Source organism: Montipora foliosa, chromosome 7, assembly GCF_036669935.1.
Source record: "Montipora foliosa isolate CH-2021 chromosome 7, ASM3666993v2, whole genome shotgun sequence".
Taxonomy (NCBI): Eukaryota; Metazoa; Cnidaria; class Anthozoa; order Scleractinia; family Acroporidae; genus Montipora; species Montipora foliosa.
The window spans coordinates 6,132,733-6,140,232 of NC_090875.1; positions in this window are offsets into that span (position 1 = coordinate 6,132,733).

Genomic DNA, 7,500 nt, shown 5'->3' on the forward strand with positions numbered 1-7,500 from the left:
GGAAGGTGGTTGGAAATTCCTAGGGGGAGGGGAGTCTTAAATGCCAAAATTTTATCAGCAAAGTATGAAGAAACTGGAATTTCCTGCAGGGTGGGGGAGTTAAAAGCAAAAAAAAATTCCATAGAATATGTACATTTTCTGGAACCACACATTCCTAACTCTTATTGAATTAATGATCGGTTTATTACACTCTTATTATTATTGTTGCAGATGGTCTTCAAGTCCTGCAGGGTTTATTCCCCAACATACCCACCGATGATTTAAAGATTCCTCTCAAGTGTGCAAATTACAATGTTGAGAAAGCTGTTGAAGAGATACTTGGTTAAGATAAAATTGACGAACTTCTAAGCATACCAGTCTTCACAACTAAAGACAACTCTTCAACTGAAGGTACATTACTCAAGTTTGTAAAACTGTTATTGTATCTGATTTTCTGAGTCTTGTAGGTGACTCTTCCAGAATCTAATGAAGAATTTTACAGGCTGCATTTGTTTTCTTTTTAATCAGCAACATTACCTGGCAATCTTCCCTTACTGCAACTGATGTGTTCAGGCAATAAAGGACACAGATTGCCAGAGGAACTGAATTCATAGACTTTGACAGAATACAAATGTCTACATTGAGGCAACTAATGCGTATTTATAAAAGACCAGGAATGGACTTAAAGAAGCATCCAGACATCAATTTTGTTGGCGAGTGCGGTGCAGATGTGGGTGGCCCAACAAAGGAATTTTCTCACATTGCTTTAGCATCACTGAAGAAGGTGGATGATGTATACAACTTTCAGTTATTCACTGGTGAAGATGGTCATTTGGTTCCCTTGTATGGTGCAGATGTGCTATCAAGTGGTTGCTTTGAGATGGCAGGGAAAGTGCTTGCTCATAGTGTGCTTCACGGTGGTGGGGGTATGGCTCCAGCCATAATTAAGTACCTAGAAACTGGCTCACTCGAAGAAGCTGCAAAGCTTGTTACTTCTTCTGACCTTCCAGATGTTGACTTGAGAATGCTTATAGAAGAAAAGGTGGGATAAACTTCTATTTCAGACATGCATGCATTAATCTAGGCCTAGTGATTGGAAAAGAGGTACACACTTAAAGGAAACCTCCAATTTTATAGCAAATTGACGTTAAATTGTTGAAAATAAAGTCTAAATTCCACTTCTTTCTTAAAAAAGTAGAAAGAAAGTTTAGTGTAAAAAAATAATAGATTTGAATGCAGTATCGCCTATTTTTGCTTTTACATTTCCTGTGTGCCGCCATTTTGAATTTTTATGACATGATACAATTGCCACTGTTACATACCAGAGAGTGTTGCTTCTGAATAGCGGCAACCTTACTGCACATAAAAATTCAAAATGGCGGCACAGGGGAAATTAAAAAAAAAGAAAATAGGTGATATCCTTATCCAATTATATTGTACACTAAAGTGCCCGTAACCTTTCATTTTTTTAGTTTCTCATTTGAATGTAAACGTCACCCAAGGAATTTCTGTGAAAAAATTTTGCGATTTGCACAAACACGAATTTTTTTAGAGTTTTACAAAACTTTCAAATTGGCTCACCATTTGCCTTAGTCTCATCTCAGTTCTCGGTTCACAAAAGATCTGTGGCATTGATTAAGGAACACTTGACTTCAGGCAAGGGAACTGTGATGTAGATTAAGGAACAGGTGAGCCAGTTGACCTTCTTAACAGCGGGCCAGGTATACCACAAAAAAAAAAAGGATTTTTGACGATTTGAAATATGTATAAAAAATTCTCATTTTGTGCAAATTGCAAAATTTTTCCACTTTTTAGTGGAAATATAATAGCACGTTCCCTTAGAAAAATTTTAATCTCATCCTTGATCTTCCTAATTGCAGAAACACACCCAAGAAGACAAACAAACACCTTCTCGAATCCTTCTCCTTTAATACGTAAAGGAATGAATTTACATCACTCAGAAATGGAATGTAGAGGATGGTTTGTTTGTCTGATAATCCCACTCTGCCCTTTGAACTGTGTTTAGTTAATTAATTGCCAGACTTTATTGCACATTTCCATAAACGTTTTCTTCATTAATATTAAAAAAAAAAAAAATTATCTATCTATCCAACTTGTTAGTTACACGTTTACACATTCAATGTTAATACCATCTTAGCCAGAGGATTAATAGTCCAGTTTTTATTTAACAAAGACGGCTGAATACAAACACTGAAGGTGCATTTGCTCAGGGTTAGTCTCAATCTGAAGTAAAATATTCACAAATACCAGGGAGTACTTGAGAAGTGTTGATTATACAGAAAAGGGTGTTACCCTGTTGGTTGACACCCCCAACCCCACCCCATAGCTAACCCCCAGTACTCCCTTAGCATCTTCATTTTTAATGAAAGTATTCTTCCAGTTTTGGGGGTGCTAGGTCAAAGTACTGGGACACCTGGCTACCATAACAACAAACAAGAGCATTTTTTAATAGAGTAGCAACTAAATATTGCTTTCCGACTGCATTCATGCCAATTTTGAGATTCTTCTTGAAATCTGTGAATGCCCAGTATGTGGTTATTTCTCCGAAAGACCACTCTACAGTTGCCCGCACATCTGACATGGATTGATTGAACCTCTCTTGACCAAGAGTGAGTCTTGCACCCTTGAACCCTATTTGCAAGTGTACTCTGTGGGGGTAAGGCTGGGTCGCCATAAACACACAAGGGTGTGCCATCTGGTGCCCAGGCGGGAAGGTGGTGAAAAAAACATTAAACAGTACTCAAAGTTGTGAATAGTTCATCTTCTCACTGGTATTTGTGAATATATTACTTCCGATTGAGACTAACCCTGTAAAGATGCATCTTAAGTCTTTTTATGCAGCGGTCTTTCTTGACTCAAAACTTGACTATTGATGGAAATTCAATAGGGAGACAACATTTGACCCGCCCCCTGGGCAACACTCTGGACTTCCATCTCAGCCATTATTGTTATAAATCTTTGAGACACCCAGAAAACACCCGCAAGTGGTAAAGTGGTTTGAAGTAAGAAGGCATAATTGGTGTCTGATCATGTAGGAAATGTACTAATCAAAGTTATCCTTATTGTTACCTTTTCCTCTTACCAATTTTACAGTGCAACGACAGGGAACCTTTTGAGCACTTATAGTGTTGCCATAGCGACCGATTTCATTTCGTTTTATTGATAAATGATGTAAATTGTTACACTACATGTTCTTTGCGAGCATTATCAAGCTAGCTGTGATTGCAGTCTAAGACAGGGAGCTCAAACAAAAGGTAGAGGCCTCCAGGTTTCGGTACTGATACATGTACATTTTCCCCTTTATTTTAGATGCAGAATCTGATGAACCATTCCTGAGGAAAATTGTGGTATTTGTAACTGGTCAGGCAACCATTGATCCCCAGAACAACATCCATGTTGTCTTCTTGCCAGATGACCCAAAGAAACCACTCATGGAAGCTGATTCCTGGTTTAACAAGTTTATGTACCAGTCACCCATCCAACATGAAGAGTTTAAAAAGTGTTGCACGACCTTTTTATGTTATGGAGGGGTGGGATATGGCAGATTTTAACAAACTCTCATATACAGCTATAAGTTGAGTCTTGTGGCAGGGGGGTTGGGGAATATTGCCTTCTTGTTTTAAGAAGACAATCCGGCCTTCCAGCATGTTGGTTTGTGTTAGTTTAGCACTATTAGTGTTGCTGTTCTGATTCATAAGTGTTGATGAGTTTGGTTGAAATTAAAGAAGGCATTTGTTTGTTTGTTACAATTGCTGTTGCATGCAATAACTTGTTTGAAAGGTAATAATAAGTAACTGAAGTTCTGATCGTTTATTGTTTCGCAAACAAACCGGTTTTCTATCATGATTACATACACGTATTTCCCTGTAATTTACAGTGAAATTAAATGGTGATGTAATAATAAAATTTATGTTATTCACGTTATTGATATTACTACCTTTAGGCTAGCAATGAAACAAGAGAACGGGCCTCCATGTAAATGTCAATGCCATAGCTGTTACTTTCTTTAAGGGGATCCACATGGGTCTTTAATACCCGGAAACTGTGATCAGTAATTGGGCATTCTGTGGTTGGAACTTCAATTGCAGTATCCTCTGCTTCATCTAAAGGTGGGAAAGGACCATCCCAGCCGATACCATATTCATCCGTCTATCTCTAGAAATAAAACCACAACCGAAAAAAGAAGGATCACATCTCGTTTTAACTATATCACAGTATGGTTATTAATTTTTTCCTTCTCCAGCAAACGTCTGTGCCTGCTTATACAGACCTGATATACTTATATAAAATAGATATACTTAAACAAAATTTGTTTAAAATTGACTAGACTGCAGTTTCTCCATTTGAATCACGCATTGAATGGACCAGGTGGTGAAGATTAAGATGTTCTTAAACTCGTGGCTCATGTTTCCACAGCTTTCTCGTTCTCCCAATCTTCCACTTGTGTTACCCATAACTTTATGGAAACACGGAAAGCGTTTTCTATTTCTTAAATAGAAAACTGTGTGGAAACTAGAATGTGTATTAGTTTCCCCAAGATAATTTTTGTATTTTTGTTAATTTAGGTTAGCAGTTTTTTTGAACCTATTCATCCTAATACCATGAATTAAAGTAAATTTTCAACAATTATATCAATATGGTTTTGATTATAGTTTCTGACACTACCAAAAAAAGACACCCAAAAGGTAAAGGTCACAAAATAACCTTTGTCTGTGGTTCATACACTTCTCTTGCATGGCGATGCCCTGAGCCACGAAGGTTTAGTAGTCCAAGAATAAAGAGCTGCATAGGGCTTCTATTACCAGCAGTACGAATCTGGTGCCTTATAAATCCCTCTTTCCACAAAGCCAGGTGTCTGTTTATCTGTGGAATAAATACGAAGTGCAGGCAGAACAAATGAACTACATTTTTTGTATCCACCACTTGCATGTCCTCAAGGTGATAGAATAAGTGATAATAGATATATGTTGTTCCTTCAAACACATCCCTCCACAATCGTTCAATCTTTTGATTGTGCACACTCTTTCCAGTAATCATGCTTCCCCTTTCAGGTCCCCTAGCAGGATGCTGAAGCATGAACATTGAAACTGCAACATTTTCCCCTCCTTTATCTGAACGGACACAGGAAGGAAGCCCATACTTTTCAACTGCCTCAAAAAAGAGAGACAGAGGCTAGAGAGGCTAGAGACTGTACTGCACTGCAGATAAACAGCTATCCTTGTCTACACCTCCGTAGTGACCATTCTCCACCTAAGATCAATAGATACAATAAGAACAATTTTATGACAGACCCCCTGTCAAATTCTTACCACTGTAGGATCTCGTATGACTATTTACTGGTTAATTGCTTTAAATGAAACTTGCGTTACACTTTGCATGACGACCCCAAAAATGGTTGCAAAGGGAGACTACCAAAAAGTGGTTGCAACAACGATTGACAAATTCATGAAAAATATTTTATATAGAGCTAACCCCAACTCACAATGACTATTCACCTCCAGCCAGTGAGGCATTTTACCACACAAGTGGCTCACATAGTGGGGAATTTAATCACACATTATAAAAAGTCAAATACCCGGGGGTTTTCCCAGGGAGCTGAGGGGGGGGGGGGGGGGGCATGATCGCACTTGGAATAGATCCATACATTACCTTATCAGCTTGTGGTTCCCATCTATGTGCCAAAGAGCAAGAGGGCCACATACACTGTATTTCTTTCTTGGCGTAAGAGAAAGCCACCTGGAGGTAACTCTGCGGTCTAGCCTTTGCATAGATTCCATCGTTCTCAGTTTTGGCACTTTGGTATTCTGAGAACAAAGCTGGAAATGCACGCAGCGATATCCAGCATTTGGAAAACTTGCCAGGATTCGACCAATTATGGCATCCAGCTCTTCATCACATAAATCTGTCCTAGCAGAACTTACAGATATCCCATACTCACGTAAACGCCTGTGTATAATGCTCTGAGATACACCAAGGGCCTTCGAAATATCTGTTGCTGAAATGCCATATGACATTCTAACTGTTCACGTGGAATATCAAACGTAAGTCTTCCTACATGACTTCCTTCTTCAGTTGGGACGAGCTAGTTGAAAATTACAGTTATTGCAGTTTGACAACAGAGAGATACGTGTCACGTCTTCCAGAAGAATTTGTTCTGACGTGCCCATGTTCACAGTTTGCATTATTTGCAACAAATGCCGTGAGAGTTGCTCCAATCGATATATCAAAAAGTCGATTGTTTCTTCACTTACATTGGGAGATTGTAACTGTCATATCACGCTGGTCAAAGACCTTTGTATGTCTTTCACCGACATACCCTTGCAAGCTGACTTGCGCCATCCTTTTTGGTCTTCGAAGAGTGGGGGAGCAGAGTGGGGAATGAGATCGAGTAAAGCGCGCGTGGGGTCTTGGGATATTGTCAAAATGCGAGCACACTGGCTGAAAATGAAAGTACACTCAAAATGGCAACACACTCAAAATGACAAAGCAGACGGCTATCAAAATACAAGACAGAAGTCAAAATACAGGAAACCCCTCAGTAAATTTTACTAGACTAATTTTGACACACATAAACCGTTATACTTAAACACGTTTAACGCGGGACCAGAAAAGAAAAAACTGGGGAATATTGAAATGCTCAGTCCAACATCGGGACAAGAACCAGGAGAGCAATCAATGGAATGGCAGATGATCTGTTCAATTGAACTTTCGAGTTGCGATTGTTTCAGACGTTTTTGGATGCTTATTGCATACCTTTTCATTGCGCAGCTCACTTTTTGGGATGGCCAAGTCCATGATTTGCTCCGAGGAAATAGGGACATACTTGGAAGGCCATTTAGCAATCTTAGATAATGCAAGTTCTACAGGTAGCTGTTAAACGATGTAAAATTTTATGTGAAAATTCTGTGTCTTTTACCTAAAGCCAGTGCTGGTTCAAACAATTTGTTTCTTTCTCAGATGAAACCACTGAATGACCACCTGGCAAGGTGGTAAGTAACATGTGAGAACAAAATTTTGAAAGTTGAATTTTTCAGTTCAAGGCATATAAGCAAATGAACTCTAAGAATGCTATCTGTACACATTTAACAGGGACTGATTGGTAATCCTAGCAGTTCGCTTTTTGTCAGAGCAGCCAACGGTGCAAGAAATCCTCCAAAGGCTGGTAACTGTTTATTTTGTGTTTACCGTTGTCGAAAGTTCTCTGTTTCACGTTTATTTTAAGTTTATTACTTGTTGCAAAATATGACAAAATTGTCAATACAACATTCGTTTCCAGTGCCTAAGTGAAACAGAATGTTTGAGCCGAAAAAACCGGATGCTCTGGCACGCTTGGACATTATTGATGATTTTCTTCTTTCTAAAAAGATAATTGTTCTTCCTGTAGGGTCGCAGAACATCCCGAGGTCCACGTGAATTTCATGTGAAATAAGGATGAAACTAAGTGATTTAAAAATGTGTAACTGAATAAATTTGTGTTGGTTTTTTGTCTCCCTTAATTTG